The sequence below is a fragment of the Ascaphus truei genome, chromosome 1, assembly GCF_040206685.1.
Source record: "Ascaphus truei isolate aAscTru1 chromosome 1, aAscTru1.hap1, whole genome shotgun sequence".
Taxonomy (NCBI): Eukaryota; Metazoa; Chordata; class Amphibia; order Anura; family Ascaphidae; genus Ascaphus; species Ascaphus truei.
In genome coordinates, this window is record NC_134483.1 from 56,388,311 (window position 1) to 56,399,368 (window position 11,058).

Here is an 11,058-nt window from a genome sequence, read left to right on the forward strand (position 1 = left end):
ATGTATAATTTATACATTATTATTTTATTTATTTTATAATTTATAAACTATTATATAAAATACTAAATTATAAGTGTGTGTTTGTGTGTTAGCAATAAAGCATTGAATGTTATAAAAAAAAAAGAAACCTTGGAGATGTGCGCCGCGCACTTGGATGCAGCCAGAGGAGAGAGCTGCAGATGCCAGGAAAGTCCTAGCGCTGTGGCCATTTCGGTAAAAAAAAAACAAAAACAAAAAAAACTTGGAGATGTTTTTAAATCGGGAGCCACGGTCAGACCGCGTTATAAGCGGATCCGTGTTGTGGCTGATTGCGCTATAACGGGGGTTGAGCTGTACTGTACAGGAAAGACAGACAGACAGAAAGATAGATGGAGGATGGAGAATAGTTCACATTTTTGACAAATTAGTTTTTTCCCTTAATTTAGAAAATATACAGTATAAATAATTATTTGTAACCCCCCTCTGGGATTGGTACCATCTCATCATAACTTTATATGCGTTCTCCCTTAGGGTCATGCACATGGAGCTCTTAGATACTGCTTGCACGATTTTTGTCTACTCTTCCGGGTCGAGTGTCTCCCCTAGGTCCGCCTCCCACTTGGTCATGTAGTTAAGTTTCTCTGTCACAGTCGAGCCAGAATCCGTTACGTCTTTGTATAACTGCGATGTGAGTCCCTTTGTGGTCGTCCCTGTGCGACAGAGCTTTTTGAAATTCGATAGTTGACTTATAGGTTTTGGGCTTGATAGAATGCCCTGACCTGGAGGTATCTAAAGAATTCGGCATTTGGAATATTGTTGCTAGTTTTTAGGATATTAAAAGTTTGTATGCCTCTTCTGCCCTCCAGGTCCACAAATCTGTAAGTGTGATTGGCTTTCCAGATTGTGAAATCCGTACTGCTCAGCCCCGGAGCAAATAATGGATTCACCCAGAGTGGTGTCATTCCCGATGATCTATGGGTCAGGTTGTATTTGAGCCTGGTGTTGTCCCACACCGAGAGTGAGTTGGCCATTGAGGAAAGCGGCTGTTTGGTGCTTAATCGCATCTTTTTGGGGAGCCAAATTAAATGTTCCAGCTGGAGCAGACAGAGTTCTTTCTCCAGGGCTACCCATCTTTGTGAGTTCGGGTTGGTGTGCCATTGCACAATTTGGCATAATTTTGCCGCCTTGTAATAGGATAACAAGCAAGGTACCGCTAGCCCTCCCACCCCTGTTTGTTTGCGCGTTATCCACTTATTCACTCGCGCTCTTTTCCCTCCCCAGATAAATTTATCTATCTTGGATTGAAGTGAGAGGATATCCCTCAATCCTAACGGCACTGGGAGGGTCTGGAAAAGGTATAATAGGTGAGGCAGCAGGTTCATTTTAATGCAGTGAATCTTCCCTATCCATGAGATTGTGTATTTGGCCCAGCGCCTAACATCCTCTCTCAGGGTTTGTATAAGTTTTGGGTAATTTGCCTGATACAGCTGTTTAGTAGACTTAGTGACATTGACTCCTAGGTATTTAATTTGTTTCTGTTGCCAATTGAAGTTGAAATTGAGGGCGATCAGTTTCTCCATATGTTTTGGTAAATTTATATTCATGGCTTCAGATTTAGCCTGGTTTATTTTGAATTCGGAGATCCTGTAAAACCTCCCCAAGAGGTCCAACAAGTTTGGCAGAGAGGTGAGGGGCCTTGATATTGTCCGGAATACATCATCCGCATATAGTGCCACTTTATGCGTCTGGTTTCCAATGCCAATACCCAAGATATCGTTGCTATCTCTTATCTGAGCGGCTAAGGGCTCCATGCATAGTGCAAAAAGTAGGGGAGAAAGCGGACAGCCCTGCCGCATTCCGCTTTTAATCATGGAGGGGTTTATAGATCATTTTTATCTTTAAAATGTTTTTTTACTTAAGGCATATTTGTAATTGATTAACTCTTTGGAAATTAAAAAATAAATAATATTTTTCTAATAAAATATTTTTCAATTATTTATTGTTTTTTAAACAATCGTAATTGTTTACACTACATATTACACTATGTAAAAAGGATTTGTAAAACATTTGGTCTACCTTCCTCAGCAGTACCAGTGTCAATGTATCCTATTCCTGGTATTTGGTCCATATTGAAGATGTCCATACCCCTCTTCTTCAATGGTGACAATTAAACTCCACATCAGTGGAAGGGCCTTCTCCTGTCCCTGTAATATTTTTGGAGAAATCAGCAATCTTTTCTTTGAGCCTCCGCCTATAGGTCATGATATCTTTTCTTGAGTTCTTTCACAGAGTGCTAGATTGGAGCTACAGCATACCATTGATTTGTTTTGCAGACATCCTTCCAAATTGCCATTTTTTTCAAGAACTTTTCTAGATGCTTTACATCAGGAATAGATTGCCATACCGGGCATTTGGGCTTTCCACAGTGTGACGGTGTTGCGGGGGCTGCTGCTGCAATGAGAGTGCTGGTGGGGAAACAGTGCTTGGGGGTGGTGCTGCTGTTACGGAGGCCCCATGGTCTTTCCCATAACAATTAAACTGTTTGCCGGGGTTGAACGCGAGGCCTCTGTAAAGGTCTCTTACGTCCTCCTGCAATGTGTTGCCATGACAATGTGATGTCACATTGTCATGGTAATGCATCGCCACATGATGTCACAACACTGAAGAACGAGCCTGGGCCGATGGCTGTCCACAATCTGCCCCATACCTAGATTGTACCAATGATTACTTTAATCTCCACTCTGTTAAATGTATGCTTTCTTTTCCTCTCAGCGTGCTTTCAGCTTGTTTCCTCTGCCATTATGTTGTTTACTTTAACTATGCGGACTTGTTCCAGACTGAAGAAAGGCCCCTAAAAGTAAAATTTTATAGACGTGAACTTATTCCCTGAAGAGCTAAAGTAGCATAATTGTTAAGTACAAACACAATTCTTAGCACAGACGTATGATTTTCGAAGATGCACTGTACATATTACACATACTGTAGCAAAGACCTCATTATAATATTTTAAGAGCATTTGTTTGCAACTCTGCTACGACAAACTCTAAATTGGGGTCTACTTTCTGAAATAGCAATGGAGTAGTGCAATGCTATATTTACCTGGGGCCTATGCACTAAGCGCTCATAAGCCACTTATCAAGCACCTATCGGCCAAAATGCCTACTGCTATTCAGTAAGCCTTGGCTTAATTGTGTTAAATAAATCATGACACGGTCTAATATGCCATGTGTTGTTATTCATCTGAGGTTGTATTAACCTAATTTTAAGACCTGCTACGGAACAGATGATTGTTATTATGTCCTGATATGTAAAACAATTGAATTCAAAGAGGGTGTACTTTCTTTTTCACACAACTGTGTGTGTGTGTGTGTGTGTGTGTGTGTGTGTGTGTGTGTGTGTGTGTGTGTGTGTGTGTGTGTGTGTGTGTGTGTGTGTGTGTGTGTGTGTGTGTGTGTGTGTGTGTATATATATATATATATATATATATATATATACACATACATACATACATACATACATACATACATACATACATACATATAATATGTACTTGGGTAAGATATGCCAGCAAAAATTAGAAAAATAATAAACAATAAAATTAAATAAAAACCTATCTATCAAAGCATAAACTCTTACTGCATAATCAATGAAACCTAATTAATTGTGCATAGACAAATACACATGGTGTGCCGTGGACCCTCCTATAAACACACAATAAAAATACTCCTATGGAGTCCAAAAATGTGTCCACTGTGGGGGAATAATAAACCAAAGCACTATCAGGAAACAGGCAGCTTCTTAACAAGGGCACAACGACCTCCCTCTCCACCTGCATAGAAAAAAAGAAGAAAAAAGCGCCGAATCCTAGTGCATTACTGTCCAAAAAATATATTTCATTCCCAAAAAAGGCTCATAAAATGAACTCACAAACATAGAATATATAAAAGCATGTTATGAGATAATACTCATGCTCCAAAGGATCAGGAAACGCCGCTTGTCTGCTGTACTGCTCCGCGACTCCACTGTGTCCGATATAGCCCTCGTTGTTCACCGCCAGCAGGAACTCACGATATCAGGCTCTCCACAAACTCCTCTCCCCGGGCATACACCAACAGTTGATTTTTGGTTCCCACCGGGGACGATGGATGCGGCGGAACAGCGGATGACGTCACACGGTAAGTATGGATACCGAACAGGTTAGAATGCTGAGCAGGTATGAAAGAAGCGTTGGAAGATCCACTGCACACCTGGCCCTACGCGGTTCATCAGCTAAACTGACTTCATCCGCTGTTCCACCGCATCCATCGTCCCCAGTGGGAACCAAAAATCAACTGTTGGTGTATGCCCGGGGAGAGGAGTTCGTGGAGAGCCTGATATCGTGAGTTCCTGCTGGCGGTGAACAACGAGGGCTATATCGGACACAGTGGAGTCACGGAGCAGTACAGCAGACAAGCGGCGTTTCCTGATCCTTTGGAGCATGAGTATTATCTCATAACATGCTTTTATATATTCTATGTTTGTGAGTTCATTTTATGAGCCTTTTTTGGGAATTAAATATATTTTTTGCACAGTAATGCACTAGGATTCAGCACTTTTTTCTTCTTTTTTTTATATATATACAGCTAAACCCCGTTATAACGCGGGTCTCGGGGTCCACCCCGAGACCACCGCGTTACTAACGGGGTCGCGAGAAAAAAAAATGGCCGCCGCGCTTTAGCGCATATTCATCCCGCGGGACAGGAGATGGGAGCGGGCATGTCCCTCCGCTCCCCGCTTCCCCCTGTCACCGCGGGACAGGCCGCGGGGCAGGAGATGGGAGCGGGGATGTCTCTCCTGTCCCCGCTTCCCCCTGTCACCTCGGGACAGGCCGCGGGGCAGGAGATGGGAGCGGGGATGTCTCTCCTGTCCCCGCTTCCCCCTGTCACCTCGGGACAGGCCGCGGGGCAGGAGATGGGAGCGGGGATGTCTCTCCTGTCCCCGCTTCCCCCTGTCACCTCGGGACAGGCCGCGGGGCAGGAGATGGGAGCGGGGATGTCCCTCCTGTCCCCGCTTCCCCCTGTCACCTCGGGACAGGCCGCGGGGCAGGAGATGGGAGCGGGGATGTCTCTCCTGTCCCCGCTTCCCCCTGTCACCTCGGGACAGGCCGCGGGGCAGGAGATGGGAGTGGGGATGTCCCCTCAGGTCGCCGCTTACCTCAGAACCATGCTGCCTGCATGGAGGTTGTAGCGGGGGGTTTCTTCTCCCCACCGCTGTCCCCGGTGCTCCCGCTGCCTGCGCGGGAGGAGGGGGGGGAGCGGGTGGTGGTGCTGGTCGCGGCCCGTCTGTGTAGAGTGAGAGAGTGTGTGTGTATGTATATATGGGAGAGAAAGTGTGTGTGTGTATATGGGTGTGTGAGTGTGGGTAAGTGTCTGAGTGTGTGTGTAAGTGTGTGTGAGTGTGTGTGAGTGTCTGTGAGTGTGTAAGTGTGTGTGAGTGTGTGTGAGTGTCTGTGAGTGTCTGTGAGTGTCTGTGAGTGTCTGTGAGTGTCTAAGTGTGTGTGAGTGTGTGTGAGTGTCTGTGAGTGTGTAAGTGTGTGTGAGTGTGTGTGAGTGTGTGTCTGTGAGTGTCTAAGTGTGTGTAAGTGTGTGTAAGTGTGTGTGAGTGTGTGTGAGTGTCTAAGTGTGTGTAAGTGTGTGTGTGTGTGTGTGTGTGTGAGTGTGTGTGAGTGTCTGTAAGTGTGCGTAAGTGTGCGTGAGTGTGCGTAAGTGTGTGTGAGTGTGCGTGAGTGTGGTCAGTGTGTGTGCAGTGTGTCAGTGTGAGCAATGAGCAGTGTGTGTGCAGTGTGCAGTGTGTGTGCAGTGTGGCAGTGAGCAATGAGCAGTGTGTGTGTGCAGTGTGTCAGTGTGAGCAATGAGCAGTGTGTGTGCAGTGTGCAGTGTGTGTGCAGTGTGGCAGTGTGAGCAATGAGCAGTGTGTGTGCAGTGAGTGTGTGCAGTGTGCAGTGTGTGTGCAGTGTGGCAGTGAGCAATGAGCAGTGTGTGTGCAGTGAGTGTGTGCAGTGTGTCAGTGTGAGCAATGAGCAGTGTGTGTGCAGTGTGCAGTGTGTGTGCAGTGTGGCAGTGTGAGCAATGAGCAGTGTGTGTGCAGTGAGTGTGTGCAGTGTGCAAAAAAAAAAATGTAAAAAAATTTTTTTTTTAAATTTTTTTTTTTTTTTTTTTTTTTTTTAAAAAAAAAACGGGAGCCACGGGAAAACCGCGTTATAACCGAATCGCGGTATAACGAGGCGCGTTATAACGGGGTTTAGCTGTATATATATATATATATATATTTCATTTTAATTTTTATTGCTTGTATTTGATTGTTTATTTTGTTCATTATAGTATTTTAGTATAACACTTGTTTAATGGCAGAGCATCACTAGTATTAGTTAGGTAATCTCCATTGTATTACAGGTGAATTAGTCACTTAATATACAATATAATGTATGTGACCAGAAATAAACGAAATATGTTGACAATCAAAATATACTGACAGTAAGGCCATGGAAAGTGTTACCATTTAATATTGGGTTCATTTATTTGATTGTCAAAATATTTAGTTTTTTCTGATTCTATTCTAAGAGTTAGATATAATTGGTGTTTGCAAGTTACCAATAACATGAAAGTTCAACATTGTTTTGGGTTGAGCAGCAGACAACTTGATTAAGCATAAATAGCCAAGAAAATGAACAAGCCAGAGGCCATGACAAAAATATAATAGTAGCAAGTCATGACTTCATAGTTTCCCTCACAGGCAATTTCATCAGTGGTAACGGATTTGCGAAAATTTTACGTAACATATGTTTTTTAAAGCTTAAGCTAAAAGTTCAATGTGGACCAAAATACCTAATTAAAAGGTCATGCTGAGGCAGATTAAAGGACATTAACATTTGAAGTAGCAGATATATTAAATAAACATGAAATTAGCCATATTTCAATATGCCTTGCTCAGTGCTTTTCTTCTATGGTAACATATTAATTTTGTCTGTATGATTTTTTTTTTCTAGAGTACTTCATTCAATCATACAGAATGTGCCCTTTTGTAATACATGACTCAATCACAAAGACAAGCTTCAGAATCCTATCTGTGCTTCTTCCAGGTGAAGAAACAATTCTCTGAAGGAAAGCCAAACAAAAGTCAAGCTAAGGGAAGTAAAGATTCCACAAGGATCCAATACCACCATATTCACTCTACTCTTTTAATGTATCCTACTGTATGTAAATATTGTCTCTGTCAAGTCTGAAGCAATCCCCCATAGATGATAACAATACAAGTGAGAGACGCCTATAGTAGTGCACACAATACGAAATAGTTTGAATAATGGAAACAAGTTTTAATGATCATGTGCTGTGCAGAATGTAAAATGTTGTGCCGCCTTGTTTGGAAATGCTGAATATTTATTTATGTATTTATAAAATGTTTTACCAGGAAGTAATACATTGAGAGTTACCTTTCGTTTGCAAGTATGTCATGGGCATAGTTAATATGACAAATAATACATGGTTACAAATACAGTTACATAAATGAACAGGGTATACAGTACGTTATATACAATACATTGCATGCACAGTTAGAGAAGATATATATTATAGGCTTATGTAACAGTTACAGACCAGATTAAAATGTGAGACAGCCTTAGTTTTGAAAGAACTTAAACTGGTGGTGGATGTGAGAGTCTCCGGTAGGTTGTTCCAGTTTTGGGGTGCACGGTAAGAGAAGGAGGTGCGGCCGGATACTTTGTTGAGCCTTGGGACCATGAACAGTCTTTTGGAGTCAGATCTCAGATGATAAGTGCTGCATGTGGTAGGGGTGGTGAGGAGCTTGTTCAGATAGGTGGGTAGTTTGCCCAGAAAGTATTTGAAGGCAAGACAGGAAAGGTGAACTTTGCGCCTGGACTCAAGTGGTGACCAATCTAGTTCTTTGAGCATTTTGCAGTGATGTGTGTTGTAGTTGCATTGGAGAACAAAATGACAAATTGAATTGTAGAGGGTGTCAAGTTTTCCAAGGTGGGTTTGGGGTGCCGAGCCATATACTATGTCTCCATAGTCGATAATTGGCATTAGCATCTGCTGTGCAATACGCTTTCTGACCAGCAGGCTTAGGGAGGATTTGTTCCTGTAAAGTACCCCTAGTTTGGCATAGGTTTTGGATTTCAGGGTATCAATGTGCATTTCAAATGTTAAGTGGGAGTCAAACCATATGCCCAGGTATTTACATTACATTATACATTAACCCTTATCAGGGCTTAATGAATCTCCCCCTTACACCTTTACTCAGTACAGTATGCTGTATAACTGCCTTTCTCCTATTTAGAAATATTTCAGTTCTATTTGACAGCTTCACAGCATATTGAATAAGGGGTATATTTATTTGAAAGGGTTATTTATCATAGTCAACTGGCTGCAAAACGTGGTTAAAAAATGTGCAAAAGAATTACTACCGCCAGTGGCGGATTTACAATTTTGCCACCCTAATGCCCATACTTTTTTGCCGCCCTTAAATTTTCCGTCTCACCCTCTCCTCGATAAATATAATACCGCCTTCTCCACACATAATATGGCACCACCATGCAGCACACACACACACACACAAAATGGCATCCACCCTCCCATGCAACACAAACACACACACACAAAATGACACGCCCAACTCAGTGCACACACATACGGCACCCCCCGCTGCATACACAAACATGGCACCCCATTGCAGCACACACACAGACACAACATGGCACCCCCCCTACAGCACACACACCACATAGCACCCCCCTGCAGCACACACACACACAAAATGGCACCCCATCCCATTTTGCACACACACACGGCACCCACCCTGTGCAGAACCCAAACACACACAACATGGCACCCCCACGCACACACACGCACACACACACACACACAGCATGGCACCCTCCATGCAGCACACACACACACTACCACCCCCAGTGCAGCACACACACAGCATAGCACCCCCTGCTGCGCACACACATCGCAGCACGCACACACATTGCACCACCCACAGCACACACACCACATGACATCCCCACCCCTGCAGCAGACACAAAATGGCACCCTCCCACACACCAAAACAGAATCACCTCCTCACAAAACAGGATCTGTCCCTGTTCCCCCCCTTCCTCACCCCCTTCACAAACAGGATCTGGCCTTATGAGCCACCACCATCCTCACTGCCTTTTCTAACGACCCATGCCACGCTAAAATCAGGATATTGTTAAAAAATATATATGTAGGAATAAGTTAAAACACAAACAATGGAGTAATTCTTCAGCTGGTTTTTACTAATTAGTAAGATGCGAGCCATATCAAGTGATATGCTCACATAGTTTAACAAAGGAATTACAAAGTAATATATCCTTCCTCATACAGGGGCATGGCATACATTTAGTAACTTGTGATTGAATTGAGTGATACATCTATGACTCATACTAGTGTCTGATAGGAGTTGCATCTCCTAATTTAAAATAGTATTGTGTGCAAAAATGTATATATGTTAATATAGTTGGTTGTGTTAGGAGAGAAAATAAATAAAGCCATCTGCCCAAGACCTGTGCCATGTGCAAAAGTAAAAAATACCATCCAAGAATAGAAACCGGACAAAAAGATTTGCAGAAGATATTTCTTAAAAGGGTTAGTGACCCAAATACTTTCAGTCCCCCCTTTCTAATTCCTTATCCCTAGGGATTAGAAAGTATTTGTCCTTGGTCTTTTAATATATCATCATATATTTTCTGAATGTCCTGGTCAAATAAAGATTTGTTAAAATGATGGTAGAAGGGGTATCCTTGGACCCCTGGCATGTTTGCAGAGTGAGAGATTTGTAGAGTTGAGGTTTTTTGTTGACAGCTGTACACAACAATTCATACAGCATTTAAACAGTACCAGTATAGCCATACAAAATACAAATCCTCCAATCAAGATAGCCACACCAAAAGCAAGAGCGCTGGTCATTGAAGGTAAAATAGAATGGAACCATGAACCAATGGTCCACTCCTCCTCAACATAGTTGCTTAATATGTTGGGTCAAATCATAGATAGGGTTACTGTTGTCAGGTGTAAACATACAACACTCCATTCCAATGAGTGCATACGCTCCTCCTTTCTCAGCTAGCACAGTCCAATCTCATTCGATTTTGTAAAACAACAGTACATATAGTGACCATTTCAGTAGTCATTTGTTCCAAAATGCCCAGAGTACACATAATACCATCAATGGGAAAAAAGGCAGAGAAGAATCTCTGTTTTACTCAGGTGCTTGAAATCTCTCTGGTTCCTCTGCAAACTCTGATGTCATGTAGATGTGTAAAATGTCTTATGGCAGATTGGATATATCACATGTAGCATGATCCAAACCAGTTGCATGGTAACCAGGGGTATATATGATTTTCACAAATAAAATAAATCCCTTGAAGCATTAGGCAGGCCCTACTGATTTTCTGGAGTAGATAGGGGCCTAATCAGGGAAATCAGTCTGCCCTTTTTCCCAACTGCCTGCCTCCTGGCCTACGCTCAACTCGCTTTCCTGGCCAGCGCACATATGAATCTCCACACATCCAGACTTCCAAAAATAACAAAATCAACCACTGAACTGTTTTAACAGTTTGTACATGGTATAACCTGCCCCCTAAAAACAATACAATAACCATCTGCCAACTGTTTAGTGGTTGCTTCCCATAGGCCCAACCACACAGCTTCAGATGCCACCCCAATTCTGAAGGAGTGGGTCCTAATGATCAAGTCCTCAAAACCTGCTAGCACTTCCCACTTCTTTAGAACCCTTACAAACTGAAAACAGGACACCGCAGACCCATCCTCATGTATCTAAAAGGAAGGGGCACCACCCTGGAGCCAAAACTGCCCATACTCCCCAACTTGCTTAACCAGTCATATCGCACTGCCCGCTCTCCACAATAGATAGACCCATTTGTTTTTCCGCCTGGTCCGTTTTTGAGGTCCTGATCCTATACTTTACAGACACGCATCCCACTCTTTGTCCTCTCTTTGAAACCCCCCACCAACACTTTTCTTCGAGGTGCTCACTATT